This window comes from Danio rerio, chromosome 18, assembly GCF_052040795.2.
Source record: "Danio rerio strain M-AB ecotype USA chromosome 18, GRCz13ab, whole genome shotgun sequence".
Taxonomy (NCBI): Eukaryota; Metazoa; Chordata; class Actinopteri; order Cypriniformes; family Danionidae; genus Danio; species Danio rerio.
Window position 1 is genome coordinate 28,772,890 of NC_141038.1, and position 17,014 is coordinate 28,789,903.

At 36.4% G+C, this 17,014-nt stretch overlaps 1 protein-coding gene and 2 long non-coding RNA genes across 47 annotated transcripts in view; 2 read left to right on the forward strand and 1 right to left on the reverse strand.

Annotated features, from left to right (window-relative positions):
* LOC147832840 (uncharacterized) overlaps positions 1–17,014 on the reverse strand; it is a 418,098-nt gene that overhangs the window by 153,641 nt on the left and 247,443 nt on the right. The gene's annotated exons all lie outside the window — the stretch shown is intronic.
* plekha7a (pleckstrin homology domain containing A7a) overlaps positions 1–17,014 on the forward strand; it is a 211,785-nt gene that overhangs the window by 81,888 nt on the left and 112,883 nt on the right. For 13 of the 45 annotated variants that reach the window (XM_087292577.1, XM_087292586.1, XM_087292582.1 and 10 more), the window contains exon 1: positions 13,555–13,606. The gene's annotated coding sequence lies outside the window, so the exon portion shown is untranslated. 45 annotated transcript variants of the gene reach the window in all.
* Positions 443–12,810, forward strand: LOC147839760 (uncharacterized). The gene is made up of 3 exons (XR_015515074.1): positions 443–2,937; positions 9,359–9,736; positions 11,828–12,810. It is a non-coding gene; the product is annotated as an uncharacterized LOC147839760 (long non-coding RNA).

The window sequence follows — 17,014 nt, forward strand, 5'->3', positions numbered from 1 at the left end:
GTCGTGTAAAACTATTGTGAAACATCAATATCTGCACTGTCCATCAATATAAAAAGCTTATCAGATGTATAGGTATTATGAAGTAATATAAAGAGTGTATAGTTTTATACATTATATTTATTTTTTTGAAAATAGCTTACATTAGCAAATAAAACACAAGGTAGGCCTACTGGGCAAAAATGGGATGCCTCTCAAACAATTTTAGAAGACAATGAAATCAGACAATTTCATTCATTCTCACCATACTTAAGGTCTTGGTCCCTTGTTCATCCTCGTAGCATCCACGTGGAATAAAAGAACAGCATCTTAACTCTATCTTTCGTGAAATGGAGTTGTCGTTTGTTGTATACTAAATCAGATTCATTCAAAGTAGCGTCACTGTGCAAAAATCGTTATGAATGCATACTACACTTCTGACTGTATAGTGTTTTCATTTTCTTATAATACAGTTTTGAGGTAAGGGACGTTTTCATTTGCCATTCACTGACAGTCGGATAGGCTCATCCAGTTCATCAAACTCCTTCTTTTAAAATCCAAATCGAAAGCGGAATATGTCTCCTCATAAAAGCCAGAGTATCAGCGCTTCTACATTGAAAGCATAAATGATTCAATTTGTGCTTCTGATTGGTTCTCGTGTTATAGCAGTTTTTGCTGTCAAAGGCAAGTGCCGTTTAGCAGCTTTTGCCAACAAACTGTTATTTCTGAATGCGCTGATGCTGGGATTTAGATGATTTGAAGCAAATCTATTTGTTGATGGTGTACTGCATGCCTAAAGCATTCACTCAATGTCATTAGCTCATTTTTGGTGGAAGTAGCTTTTAGCGGCTTTTGCATCTGAACTCCTCAAATGTTTCTGTGCTTGTAGTAAGTGTCTTTGTAAATAAAAATGTGTTTTCTTGCAACTCCTGCAATTCCTGTGCATTATTGAGAGTGAGCCTAATTTGTGACAAATATTCTACAGGAAAATGGTATTGCATATCAATATATTTTTTCAATCCAATATTATGACACAAATGTACATTGAAATACTTTTGCCTTTCCTTATAAGTAGCTGGTATTATATGTAGTCGTCAAACCACAAGACCACAGTACTCAAAGCAGGAGTAACAGCATGCAAAAGTGACTTCTTACTCCAGCTGTGTTTATCCTGCCTGATTCATCTTCTTTCTGATCCCTCTTGCATTTTTCTCTCTCCAGCGTCCTGCCTCTCTGACTGTCGCAATCAATTTTGGAGATAAGCAGCCTTCAAAGTCTCATTGCACGCTGCCAAAAATCTCCAAGCTGCATGATGGATTACGTCAAATTGCCATCTATATTTATCCGTGAATGAGCTAATTTTGCAACAGTGGCTTGTTGATGCCTCTGTATCAAATGGCAGGACGTAAAGCAGACATTAACAGAGATGAGTGTCCTGGGTAAATCAATAAAGATATAAATTTGTGCCATACAGCCACTCAAGCTGTTGTCATATTCATGATATAATGCCAAAGCCTTTGTTTTTGAGTTGAACTTGTCTTTGATGCTTGGCAGATTGCTCTTTAAAGACAGATGGAGATATTTTTCATCTTATCCATCCATATATACTTACCGGAGAAGTCATTGGCCTGATTGAAGTGGTTTTTCCATGTCATCTTCAATGCTACTGACCATCTAATAAGCATTTCGAAGCAGTCGACCTACACACCCTGAAAACTGACATCAGCCTCTTACATTTTAAAATGTAGCCACCTTTAGAAAGGACTGTATCAGGGCTAGACAATTTGGTGTGACAAATGTTATACTAATGATATTAAATTAAGGAGGATTATGGATATTGCAGCAATGTGAAATGTTTAGCTTATGCAGGAGCCTAATTTCACTCTTTTTCTTATCTTCCAAATGCTTCTGTGTGTATTTGTAAGTGACCTGTGAAAAAAGTTAGTAGTTTTGCTTTGAAACTTTAAAGAGCCACTATTATGGGTTTTTGAAAATGACCTCCCTTGAAGCGTGTAACAGCTCTAAGTGAATGACAACATCCAGCTGAGGTTTAAATCAAAGGGCCCTGTTTTACACCCGGCGGAATAAGGCGCAAGACGTGTTTGGCGGGATTTGTTTCTATTTTCAGACAAAATTTTACTTTTTGCGCCAATGTGAAAATTGGTCGGAAAATAGAGACAAATCGTGCCAAACGTGTCTTGCGTTGTTTAAATAGAAAATCCATTTGTGCTACTTTTTGGACTCATTAGTTGGACCATACAGTATCTGTGGGTGTTTTTTGCTAATTCTGCAGAGAATTTCGGTAAAAATCTACAGATTTCTGTGGAATTATTTTGGGAGTATCATAACTAAAACCTTAATATGTGAAATAAAAAAATAATATCTTTTGTTTAAAATGTTTAAAATGCAAATCCAATTAGATTCACTTTTTTTTTGGTAAACAAAGCAAGTCTCTCATATAATATATCTACTAAAAGACAGAAAATAATTACTTTACAAACTGCATTGTACATAAATCAGATGAACATTTTCATATTAATCAATAATATTACTGAAATTTATTTAAAAACTGAATAAATATACACGTACACACATTTACTCAAAGAAATAAACAGATTTAATGATGGGCTAAAAAATCTGCAGAAATCTGTGGAAAATTTGCGGAATTCTGTGTGCGCAGATAACGTTTAGGCCTACTCATGGGTGTGGTGGTCTATAAAGTGAGTTAATGCGCATTGTTGGCACATTGCTATCATGAGAAACTGAAATAGACCTCGCCACTGACCAACTAAAAGCAGGTCTAAAGTCCAGGGCAGAGCGTGTTACTTATGCATGTTCAAAGGCTTAATACTCACAGGATGTACAGCAATACAAAAACATCATTATCATTATCAACATCATCATATGGAAAAAAAGGATTAAAATGTAACAAAGATTATTATTTTCTACATAAATATAAAAGTGAGTGGTGTCAAAATTAGCGCATTAATGTACTTGATTAATTTGAAATATTCAATGGGTTAAAAAAATAACGCAATTAACGTAGTTGCAGTTTTTTTATTTCCTGTTGTTGTGGCCGACGTGTGTTTAATGTGCAAAGAAATATGGATAAGACCAAGGAAGCACTTTTAGAAGGAAAGTTTCAGTATAAAACAATTAACATTGCATCACCAGGCTATCCAGCGTTTCCTCCAGTGTTTCATGCAATTTCGGGTGTTTCATTTTTAATCTTTAGTTTTTAACTGCAGTCCAGCAGTTCACTCTTATTCAGCAACATATTGATCATGCCTTGTGACAGTAATTGAATGAAATTATAGGACTGGTGGAAGAGTGCTGTTTTAATGGATTTTGATACCGCATGGTGAACAGAAAGAAAAAACGCCACATTTCGTGACTTGGGTGATCCTTTAAGGTAATCAAAAATCGCTGCTTACATGCACTGTTAGACCTTACCAGGGTTTTTTACAGTAGAATACTGGCAACACTGTTGCCAGCTACTCACTGTAAAAGTTTGGTTACAGTAAGTAACTGGCAACAGTGTTGCCAGTTAATTACTGTAACTGAACCATTACAGTGAGTGGCTGGCAACAGCGTTGCCAGTATTCTACTGTAACTAAACCATTACAGTGAGTGGCTGGCAACAGTGTTGCCAGTTATTTACTGTAACTGAACCGATACAGTGAGTAGCTGGCAACAGTGTTGCCAGTTAATTACTGTAATAGAGCAGCAGTGGTAACTAACTGGAAACTGTGCACAGTTAATTACTGTACTGTAGTGTTACAAATCACAGCACTATACTGCATACACATTAATAGTATGTCATATATAGTTATTGTAGTGTTACTAAAATTAATCAGTATTCTTAGCTGTTATTTAAAATAGAAGGCATAACATTTTTTCAGACAAATTTATTTTATTGTTTTGGCACCAAACAAATAAATAACAGAAAATGTTTTACAAAATTAAGAAATCAGCAGATATAAATATTGTCTTGCATATTACAGGTCTGTACAGTAAGACTGCGGTCACACTAATGTTTGAGCATGCAAAATTCTGTCATACTGCACTGCGAAGTGGAATTAAACAAAGCGAGGAGTGGAGTTAAACAAAATAATTAGAGATTGAAAAAGCAAGCCAGAGAGGTAATGTTTTGATCTTTGATTGGTCTCAAACAATCACATGATGTGATTTCGCATTCAGCGTTCTCCAAGCTTGAACTTTCCAATGCTGCAAATTATGAAATTTGTCGCATGAGCAATCATTCCAGGTCTGCAGTACTCACATGTGTATGAATGGAAGTCTATAGGGAGAAAAGTGCAGTGTGACCGGGACTTTAAGCTGTAACTCTAATTAAACACACCTGATCAAACTAATTAAGGCTTGTTAGAATTCTACAGGTAATGTTGAAGTAGGGTGGGTACTAAACTCTGTTCTGCAGATTTCAGTTGCTACCCATATCAAACACACCTGCCTGTAATTATCACGTGGTGTTCAGGTCCTAATTAATTGGTTCAGGTGTGGTTTATATGGATAGCAACTGAAATCTGCAGGAAGGTAGATCTCCAGAAACAGGATTGAGAACCCCTGGTATTAGCAATACTTTTAAAGCAACTGCCAACATTTATCACAATCACATATCCAATAAACACACACACACAAAGTGCTGCAGTGAAATGTGTTACTCTCTCCTCAATGCTGACCATGCAAAAAAAAAAAAAAAAAAAAAAAAAAACTGAACAGCAAAAAACACAAAATAATTATTTTAAAGTTTTAAATAATTAAAAACTGTGTCAACTCTCAATAAAAAGTTTGAAATAATTGTAAAAAAACTAAAATAAAGTTGGCAACACTGAAAAACCAAAGGATCCAATCTTTTATTGTTATAATTATCTCATGACAACAAACTTTTTTATTGTTTTTAATATAAATTCATAGGTGGAAACACAGCTCTGAAAAATACTTAGCAACAAACTCACAACCTGGGACCGGACAGTGGAGCTTTTGTGTGTGGATGGCTATGTGTATCATGTTTTTGTGATTCCCTGTGATGATGTGCACATGTTACCTTACTGAGATGATGGAATTTAATTTTGGCTTAGTTGCCAGAAAGATACATACAACTGCTAGCATCTGTACATTATGGCAGTATGCAATATCCAATAAATACATATACTGTACTTAAACAAAAGTAATGTAAGAAGTTATATGAGGAGAGGCGAACTAGCTAACAGTGTAGCTTTCAAGTACACAGTTCAAGATAACAACAATATAACTTAAAACACAGCCTTATTTTAGAAACCTTCAAAAACATTTGAACACATTTTACTTACTCATTGTAGATTCTTATTTAAAGCCTAAAACATATCAGACTCTACATCTCAATTGATGGACATAGCAGAGAGCACACTCAGCAGTAAACAAATCAAACACCTGGCTCCCTTAAAGGGCCAGCATTTTCTGAAAACTCTTTCTAACACCTTTATGTTTAGAATAAGACGGACAGCCTGTGGGAGTGTGTGGTGATGCCTAAATCATTGTTTTTTACAGTTATTTACTGCACAATCTACAGAGTAACAGTGCAGTTATACTAATTAAACACACCTGATCAAACTAAATCTAAAGGTAGTGTGTTGAAGCAGGGCTGGAACTAAATTCTGCTGGGCTGCGGCCCTTCAGGAGTTTGACATCCCTGGTACATAGCATATTTTCAAAGAAACTGCCTACATTTATCACAATCATGCACATATCATTGAATAAAAACAATAAAAATATAAAAACTTCATCCAAAGCAAAAAAATAAATAAATAAATAATAATAATAATAAATAATCTGATCCACATGTTGTTCCAAACCTGTAGTAATAAAAATAAATAAATAAATAAAATAACCTGATTAATACATTTATTTAGGAAAGCCTTTATACTATCATGTTAATGCCACTTTTACCTATTTCATTTGAAGTTTTCCAGACAAATTAATTGAGTCTATGCAAAAATGTATGTACGTGCTGTTTAAGATATTTTTTAAATAACACATTTTTACTAGTTATTTAGCAAAATACTAATATTCAGCTTAAAGTGCAATTTAAAAGCTTAACTATAGGCTAAACTAGGCAAATTAGATTAATTATAGAAAAGTAAACAAAGTTATAAAAATGATTGTGATAATTTGGTTGCTCTGTGTGAATATTTTTGCCTTTAAATGCATCTCGTCGATATCTTTACCTTTTAATTAGCTCTGTGACATTGACATTGGTTGACTCCTGATACTCAATGTTAAAAACATAAAAGGAACCAAAGAAAACACAAAGATGGCTGCAGAGAAATTTAGCTTATCATTAATGCATTGTCTCACTTTCTCCTGAATACTGACCATACACATACCAAAACTGAACAGTATATATATATATATATAGCAACATAAAGCATCAGAGTACATGGGGTAATAATGGTTGAGCAGTAATTTACCATTGATTATCACAGTAACTATCTGTAAAGGGTACATAAAGTAAATTACTGTAATTTATTCTTTGCACTACAAAATTTCATACAAATCCTGCTCCTTTTTTCAGTAAAATACTGTTTCCTTTTATTACAGCAAAACACTGGCTATTTTACAGTTATTTACTGCATAATCTACAGTAAGGGTTAACAGTGTGGTAGACTCTTAATCGGTATTATCTTAATCATAAAAGCGAAGTATTGGTGTCCATGTAAATGTACTCAGTTATAGTGCCAGATGATGTCACAACCTGTCAAAGACAGCCCATTCCTCTGCCTTTAAGTTGATTCCATGCCCCTTAAATGTGTTAATTTGGACGTGTTTCCCCCTGCCCGCAACTTTTGTAAAGCGTCTTTTGTGAAGCGTCTTCACGTTGCTTTGTCAGAATACTTGCTTGTAAAATATAGCCATCCTTTAGAATGCTTAGTTTAAGCGAATTTGATCAATGCAATCATGCATGTTGATGAATCTATAGGGATCCCTCGCTTACCGGGTGCGCTGTACTGCGTATATTGTCTCTCTGTGTTTGTGTGTGTGCGTTTCCTAGCAACAAGAGCAAACACCTGACATCGCTGACTGTCCAAAGTGTTTTTAAGGCATTCTATATGTATTCTATAGTCTTTGCGGTGTTCGTATTCCTCAATGCTGTTTAGAATTAAATGTTTAGAGATGGTGTGACCAAAGTCCCTGTAAGAAGTCTATAGTCTTTGGTAACTGCCTTTGATGTACCCCTTGCCCACATTGTTCCCTGATAATGTCAATAGACTGGACTGTCTTAGCTACTGGCTAAATGTTAAGGAGGATTAAGCACAATTGTTTCTACTTTATAATTAATGTTCTAAACCAGGGGTTTTCAAAGTGTGAGGCGCGCCTCCCCTGGGGGGCGCCAGAGCATGTCAGGGGAGGCGCGGGAAAAATATGTAATAAAAATATAATTATTAAGTTTAATTATTATATGTATTTTTTATTATATTTAAACGTTTTAATTAAACAAAGCTAAAAAAAATAATACCCCAAAAATAAGAAAACCTTTTTTACCCAGAAGGCCATAGCTGTGAATTCGCTTCTGTTTGGCAAGCCTGCCAATACAGGGGGGGGATGTCTGTCGCGCGCGTTCTGATCAGCGGTGTTGTCGCGTGCCTACTGAAGGGCGGGACCGAGGGTTTGCCGCGTCGCGGGGCACTTTTGATCATTTTGGAAGGGCACTTTCTATCCAGGACTAAAAAGGGCATGTGCACTGCACAGGTTGAGCCTTATGTGTGCACGTGCCTGCAATGGATCGGTTTCTGAGACCCCCCGATTCAAAGCCTTCAAGTTCAGGGCTTAAACCCAAAAGACGACGATATGATGATCAGTATTTGAGTTTAGGATTTACGTGGACAGGACCATCTGATGAACCACGACCTTTATGTGTGGTTTGTCAAGATATTTTGGCTAATGACAGCATGAGACCCTCTAAACTTCGACTGTTTTGACTGGGATTCTTGGATCTGTTCATATTAACCATCATCCTAGTTTTAAAAACGTTATATTAAAATACTTGTTATTACTCTGTAAATAATTGCACTTTCATGCAAATGATGATAAAGTAAGTTAACAGTCTGACATCTGTCTGTGTCTTTATATATACTGTATATGTATATGTATGTATGTGTGTGTGTGCGTGTTTGGGAGGAGGGGGGCGCCAATGGATAAGTTGTGTCAAAAGGGAGGCCCACTGTCTTAGACTTTGAAAACCCCTGTTCTAAACTTACAGCAATACAACTTTACAATAAGTACTTGTTAATACTTTATTATTATAATAATCTTCCATTTTCCAAATTTGCAATGCCTGTATTTTGAATTGTGTTGTAGTCCATTTAGAGTCCAACCTGGAAATCATTTTTGTTTGTTATTGGCATTGATTGTTTTGAAGTTCAAATGGCACTAACATGCCTGTGTTTTTATTTCTGTAATAAATATGGTGTTTGGTGATTAATCATGATTATAAAAAAGTTGGATTAATTAGTAAATTTTTTTTGTCATTTGACAGTAGTAATAAAAACCACTTTTATTATTTAAATTTATTCATGACGATTAAAATTTGTATTATAATGTTGTTATTATTATAAGCAGTATTGTTATTATATGCAAATTTATATCTTTTATAATAAAAACTATTTTAGATTTGTCCACCTCTCGGGTTTTGAATTTGCGCCTAGATTGTTAAATTAGAGCCCTGAAAGTGCACCGTGTTTAAAGCTATTGATGTTTTAAAAAAAAGAGTCGACTCAGAGTCGTTTAAATGATTCACCTTTTGTCTGAATCTTTTGCCGGTTCATATCGATGTTGACATGAAACAATATCACATACTTAAACGCACTGGTTGTTTCTGGAAGGATCAGCAAAGACTATTTGAATATAGTTTGCCATCTTGTTTTCTCTAGCTTGCAAAATATATATATATTTTTTTGTTACTTGTAATTGCTCTGCGCGGCTTGTACTGTATCTAGGTAACTCTTTTTATCCACTTTGTCGTTGTTATGGCCACCATTAGCTGTTCTTACACACGTGCTGCAGTGTATTTTCAACTTTTGCCACTGTGTGGAATAATACTGAATGTGTGTCATTGTTATTATGAATGGTTTAGATTAGAGCAATACGCTTGTGTTTAACTGCATTGCTTTAATGCACTCCTGCATTGGGTTCACACATACACTCTGAACTCTAGCTACTTGTTGATAAGCCATGGTGGGCATTTCTTTCCGTCTCACACTAAATGCAATCAACCAATCACAACAAACTAGGTAATCGAACCAATCACCGCAAACATCGGAGAGACAAATGAATTGATGAATTGATAAAAATGACCTTTTATAATGCATAATAGAGGCTTTTAAAGCCATGTAGCCAGTCAAAGATGTGTCTGTTGTATTCAATGGCAAATCAAGAGTTTATTTTTGTTAGTCAGTGAAACACTTGAATTTGGACTTCTGGGTTTTTCCTGGGTAAGAATTGGTCTTCGGTGGTGGCTGATCGGCATGGTCATCCACACACAGTGTACCCAAGTACCCACATAATCTGCGAGCCCAATATAACAATAACAATACATTTTAAATAGATTCAAAGAAACAGTTCATGATTTTTGCTTATCTCATATATTGATGACAAAACAACCACTGTCAGCACAGATAGTAAAAGAAATTGTTTAAAACATATTTTACAAAACATCACAGATATATTCAACGATTACAAACACATTAAAAAAGGTGAAGCCAGAGTGAAAACTAAATACAGTAAACTATATAACTATATTCTATATCCTCAGCATTTGGACATATACAGTATATACCCATGTATATACACTCATACTAACTGGCCCAGTCCTGTAGTCACAAGGTCAAGGACTTTCATTATCAATCCTTCTGCCTTCCCAGTGCTCCTTAAATAGCTCTTCTATGTCCCTTCCCGGAGTAGAAAACTTAATTTCAGCAAATACGTGATCTGCTGTCTGTAGTGTGTCTGTGTCTGAGACAGTTGTAGCATTATAATGCTAAATGTGGCGCCCCGTTGCATAGAGTCCCTTCCCACTCAGCTGTTACATCAGACACAATACTGAAGGCAAAATTTCTCTACCTTTCCAGTGACGGATTTAATGATTAATCTGTTGGTGGAAATTTGCTCTTGTGGGACAAAACTGTTGGTATAACAATGCAACAGCTGACACTGAACAGTTTACACTTATGATTAACAGTTTAGATCAAAATAAAGGGTACAGTTTGTCAGCTTAACAGACATTTCTCTATAATAAAGTGGACAAATTATATTGCTAGCAAATAATATAAATATAATACTTTAAAAGTCCATACTAGGTGTAATGGAGCTCTTAGCTCCTGTTACAAGAGAGATGGCACAAGTTGGCATACTTTAATTCAGCTACTCCAGGAGCTTGTTATTTTTAGGTACAATCAGGGCCCAGCTACATTTTCATTAGGTTTCCAGGCTCTATTCTTAATACGCTGCTGACAGGTCTCAAGAGGCAGAGATTGGCTGCATCCCAGCATGCTATTACAAACTTGCCTTGTATACTGTACACTACAGTATTATTATCTTTTGTATACAGAGAAACAAACCTGATACTTCCCTGGTGCATTTACAGGCACAGTGCTTGAACTTTTTTCAGTATTTTTTGGTCCATTCAATTACAAACTTTTTGTTTTGTATACTTTAAGTTGTCAGTAATTGATCTGGTGTTGTGCAGACTTGAAATAACATTGGCCAGAAGTGGACAGAGGTCAGAAGTGCATTTTGCTGCAGATTTGGAATTAAATCAATGGAGGGATGCAGTCCAGCCAGTGAACTGAGATTGCATGTAGTGTATAAAGCTATGCATATAATTGGTAGTATATGTATGCACAGTATATAAAATAAAGTATGTTAGTGAGTTGCTGCTGCATTGATCGATCTTTCTGCATGTCTGGATACAGTTGTGGTTAGGTGTACAGGAAATCCATTTGTGGACAAATTCTGAGGAATAATGAGGAAACCATCACATTGCAAACCATTGTGCAGACTATTGGGCATTCGATCAGCAAATGCATTTGTTGTGTTGTTTTTATGCAGCAAAGCTTGTCATTATGTTGTTAGAGTCTCTTAAGCTGTCAGATGAACAGGACCGTGCAGATGATTGTTAGAGCAAATGGACTGAAATAAAGGCTGTATTTCTTGTATAGCAACATTTCAACACAGCTCCCAGATTAAGGAAAATAATATGCACATTTTTGTCATGTCATTTAGCAGATTCCTCAGCATTCTTTCAGAATTTAAAATCTTAAAAGCTCAGAATGAAAACCAAACTGATGTTTTTTTTGACATTTAGAACCAAATATGAGATTTGTAACTGCTTCTTCTTGGAGTATATCAAATAGTTTGCTCTTTAGGGCTTTTTACACCACACTTAACCTCTGGTTATTGCTGTTCCAAACACCACATTTAAACCTGGCTAAAGAAACTTTTCACACTTGTGATTTAGAGGTATGCTTAGCTTGGCTTTTTATTTTGCAAATAATGAAGCAATTATAAAAACCTGGGGAGATTTTAAGCAGTGTGAAACATTAAACAAGGAATCTGTTTACTAATGGTTTACAATGGCACAACGTTAACTATTTTTAAAGGTGAAAAGCCCTCTTTTAAGGCAGAAGTTTACTAATTTGATAACATGCATAATTGTTCATTCATTTTCTTTTCCGCTTAGTCCCTTTATTAATCAGGGGTCGTCACAGCGGAATGAACCACCAACTTATCCAGCACATGTTTTACGCAGCGGGTGCCCTTCCTGTACCACATGTCTTTGGACTGTGTGGGAAACCAGAGCACCTGGAGGAAACCCATGCAAACACAGAGAGAGCATGCCAACTCCACACAGAAATGTCAACTGACCCAGCCGGGGCTCAAACTTTCTTGCTGTGAGGCGATTGTGCTATCCACTACGCCACCGTGCTGCCTTGTTTGAGTTTGTATTTTTAAAAATATGTTGCAGATTTTCATTCATTTAGTTCATTAGTCAGCTCAGATAGCTTCATGGTTAGTGCACTAACATATAGTACAACAGCGTTGCAGACATCTGGAGTTCAAGTCCCAGCTTGTGGTTCTTTCCGATTCTGTCATGCATTTATTTGGTTATGTATACAATGATGTCATAGCATTAGAGTGGAAAGGCAAAGCCAGACAAGCAAAACCGAACTTAAAAGCCATGCCAAACCATAGCATAATGCACAGTAAAAAACAGCTTCAGGTACCCTATAAATAGAGCTAGGGTAGTCTTACTGTATTTTCCATTAAATAATTGCAACATGAGAATCAAAGTCTTTTTTAAATAAAAACATAAAACAAAACAAAGTAACCACAAACTTTTAAATACTAGTGAATATTATAAGTTTTATGTGATATAAGTTATGTAATATGTTATGATCAGTTCCATAAAAAACACACAGTTCAATAAAGAAGTACAAATTCGCTGTTGTATGGACTACAACTCCTGTCAAGCACCACTCACTCACACCACCGGTTCCTCATTCCCTTGATTCATTCATTACCCGGACTATAAAGAGAGCACTCTCACACACATCAGGGTTAGTTCTTGTTATACTGATTGTAAACATTACGACATGGTTTCTTTGCCTTGCCTTCTGTGTTTGAACCTTGCTTTGTTTTGTTTGTTTTATGTTGTCTGCTGCCTGCCTTCTGACCACTCGCCTGATATTTGACTATGACTTTGAATTTCCTGTATACATCAGTTTGCTCCTGTGTTGACTGTTGCTTGCCTGACCATCTCTGCTTATTAATCATACATTTAAGCAATCCTGCATTGCATTATTTGGACACTCCCTTGTCAGCATCACTTCACATTATATATTAAAAGTGATTATTAGCTAGGGCTGTTTAATAGCTAGGCAGTTTTAGCTGAAACTATCAAGATACTTGTATTGACTGTTCTTATTTAACACAATAAATACCTTAAATTGTTGTTTGCCAAATTCAATGTGTAATTAAATTGTGAGTTATCAATTGCCACATCCTGTTATGTACTTAAATTTTGAAGATCCACGTAAACCAGAAGTAGCTGACACTTTTATTTCAGCACGATGATGTACTTCCATCTAAAATGATGAATTGAGCAGGCCTGGTGCTATTATGCACATCATTACCTTGTAGAAAATACAGAGGGACATGGTTAAGCATACTGTGGCTGAAGCCATCAAACTGACGTAAACAGAGAAGTACCACCACTCCAATCACTAAATCAAAAATGGACTTCAAAACAATTATCAGTGAATTAACTTGCATAGATTTATTGTTCACCCAAAAAATAGCAATATGTGCTAGCAAAACAAACATTGCAATTTTTTTTATTTCACACAGACTTTAAACCCCTGGCAGCTCTACCAGTAACACATGCAGTAGTGTCATTATTACCTTACAGTTTTTGCAAGCTCTTTTCAGGGGTCATCTGTCAGGCCATGACATAAGACACCACTACATTGCTGGCATTTTACCCTCCCAACCATATGAGACAGTTAGACCGTCTAAAGCAAGACCACAGAGACAGAAACAGAGACAGAGCGCTGAAGCCGAAGCCATGAGAAGACAGGTAAACAAAAGCCAGCTACTCTTCTGCATCACTCTATATGGCATCTGAGGGACATTTATTGATTGTAAGTGGAGACTGGGTCATGTTCACTTACTGTCAGAATGCTCTTACTGAAATAATGGGCTCCTTTAGCCTACTGTTAAACAAGTTGCACCGGGGTGTTTCCGTCTGCATGCTTCCAAGGGTGTTAAACACAGTGTGAAGTTCAGTCTTGCTTTAGTTAAATTTTAATTTGAGCCGTTATGTGCTTCTGAGAAATGTGAGTTTAAGTTTAACAAAGTAGCTTTTGTTGTTGTAGCAATGGCAATACTCGATAAATCTAATAATGATTGCACAGGCTGAGAGATTGTATTAAAAGGCTGTCATATGCAATTATTTTGGCTGCTCTATATGGCGTGATAAATCGTGTGCTGACCCTGGGTCCGTGTGTGGGATTTCTAACCGATTATGTAGTGATTCACTGTCCTGGTGGTAATCAGGGGACCTGCATTAAATGCCAGAAGCTGAAATTTGTATCTCAGCTTTCTGTAAATTCCATCTCTTTCTCTCATTCTATGTGATGTGAATGGTAATGGCCTTGTCCCAATGAGAGAGCCCTTTAAAATGCGTTCAACCTGCCGGTGCTGTTTGAACACGGCACATTTTTAAATAGACAGCACCTTTGGCCTTTGCACGCCCATTGAACAAATAAACGGTTCAAAGCAATTCATTTAGCAGATTCAGAACATTCCAGCTGGCTAGTGCCAAGCAATAAAAGAGAGAAATCCTTCACTTTAAAGCAAGTAGAGGGGTGGGTCACTTATAATAATCTGTTTCTGAAACATTTACGCAGTCATCTGACGTGCATTGCATAACCGGATATAGCCTTGCATCCTCCAATGAATGAATGCATTTGTATTTATAGTGGTTCTTGGCTTTCATTTGCTGTTTAGCCTATGTCGTGCCGTTTGCTCAAGGGTCTAATCAGCGGAAGACCATTTATGACCACTTGACATTGCTTCTAATCATCCTGACATTGATTTGGAGAGCTTGTCTTGTCACAAATTGACAAGAAGCGTCAAGTGTGTTAGTGATGACTTTAAAAACTTTTTATGTGCAATTAACAGAGAGAGTCTTTCTAGTGGTCAGGATCAAGTCTGGTTTGCACTGCAAGTTGTTTTTTAATATGTAGTTTATTTTACAGCGTGGGATATATATATATATATATATATATATATATATATATATATATATATGAAATATATTATAACTCTGAAATATATTATAACTCAATAGAGTTATCTATAGACGGACGGACGGACGGACGGACGGACGGACGGACGGACGGACGGACGGACGGACGGACAGACAGACAGACAGACAGACAGACAGACAGACAGACAGACAGACAGACAGACAGATAGATAGATAGATAGATAGATAGATAGATAGATAGATAGATAGATAGATAGATAGATAGATAGATAGATACACAGACAGATAGACAGATCGATAGACAGATCGATAGACAGACAGACAGACAGACAAACAGATAGATAGATAGATAGATAGATAGATAGATAGATAGATAGATAGATAGATAGATAGATAGATAGATAGATAGATAGATAGATAGATAGATAGATAGACAGATAGTTTTAGTTTAGTTAAATCAAATGAAATTTTCTAGTCATCTCAACTTACATCATTCAAACTGAATTAAAATATTAAGCTAATCACTAAACTTAAAGAGGAACATTATATGCAAAGTCTATTTTATAAGGGGTTAAAACAGTTATTTGGCACACAGTGTGTGAATATAGCCAGCCTCTAACCAGACCAAAATAAAGAACCCCTAATAGGTAAACAAGTTATGTTATGTTATTATATGTAAATATATATAAATCACAAAATTGTTCGCAAATGTCTGGGAATTGACACAACAAAATCAAAAAGCAATTTTCTTTTTCAAAGAAATAGCAAAAAAAAAAAGTAAAAAACTAGGGGGTCTGTCTAACTTTCATTCATTCATTCTTTTTTGGGGGGGGGCTTAGTCCCTTTATTAATTAGTGGTCACCACAGTGAAATGAACCGCCAACTTATTCAGCCAATGTTTTACGCAGCGGATGCCCTTCCAGCCCCAACCTAACTCTGTGAACACTCATACACTCTTGCATTCTCACACATACACTATGGGCAATTTAGCTTATTAAATTCACCTATACCGCATGTTTTTGGACTGTGGGGAAACTGGAGCACCCGGAGAAAACCCATGCGAACATGGGGAGAACATACAAACTCCACACAGAAATGCCAACTGACCAAGTCGAGGCTCGAGCAGCCTTCTTGCTGTGAGGCGATCATGCTGTCCACTGCGCCACCGGGATCCCATCTGTCACACTAAACAGTCTGCAGAAACACTTTGATCAACATTCTCCCTTTGCACATTCGAGGGGGAAAGCTGCACTCATTAGTAACGATCTCTCCCTCATTAGCATAGAGAGCCCTGAGTGAGAAGCAGCCATCTGCCAATATAGTTTTTGCACCATACAACTTACCATAGACTACCTTCTTTAAGCCACCTCTTTTGACTTGTTCAGTTCTTCACTGAAAATCTACCGCTATGCTGACACATTGGGGTTTGTGCTCTGCCCTCTTTTTAAAAAGAACGCAATCTCTTTACTATATTTATATACTATATTACATACAACTATTATTTACTATATATTTGTGTTTTGTTATGTTATATATGTGTTTTTTATGTTGCTGTACAAAAATTTGAAAAAAATTAAATTTTTAAAGAATTATGCATTTAATAACAATTTTGTGTTTTTTACTTAAATAAATCCCAGCCTTTTCAATACATTTGTTAAGGCATATCGCAGTCATAATTTTGTTTCAATTTCAATTAATCATGCAGTTCAACTGTTGAAGGAGAACCGGATCTTTAGATGTGCAATTGCGAGACTTAGCGAGTTCTTCCACACGATCACATGAGACAAAACAGGTGTGGTGATTATAGCGATCCGGGGGGCTCCTGTCAAGGATGCATGCCATGTTTGTGCACACAAATCCTTTGCTCACCACAGGCTGTCAGGCAGAACTGTAAAGAGCTCCATTACCAACAACCGTTAAGCTTATATAGCTTATATTGCAACCTGTGTGGCATCTCCATGCAGTGAATTATGGACTTTAGGTATATAGGATTGACTAGAAAGGAAACAATGTGCTCTGACCTCACCTCTACCTCCCATTTATTCAGTGGAAGTGTCAAAGAGTGTTGAGTTCACATGTTTACACTGTTGATGCATACAAGCCAGTTTCCTCTGTTGAAATGATGCCTCATGAGTCAAAGCATGGCTTCAAAGCATACCTGTTCAGATAGGGAGTGTTTTTGTTTGAGGCTTTGAGGTCAGTGTGTCCATTTAA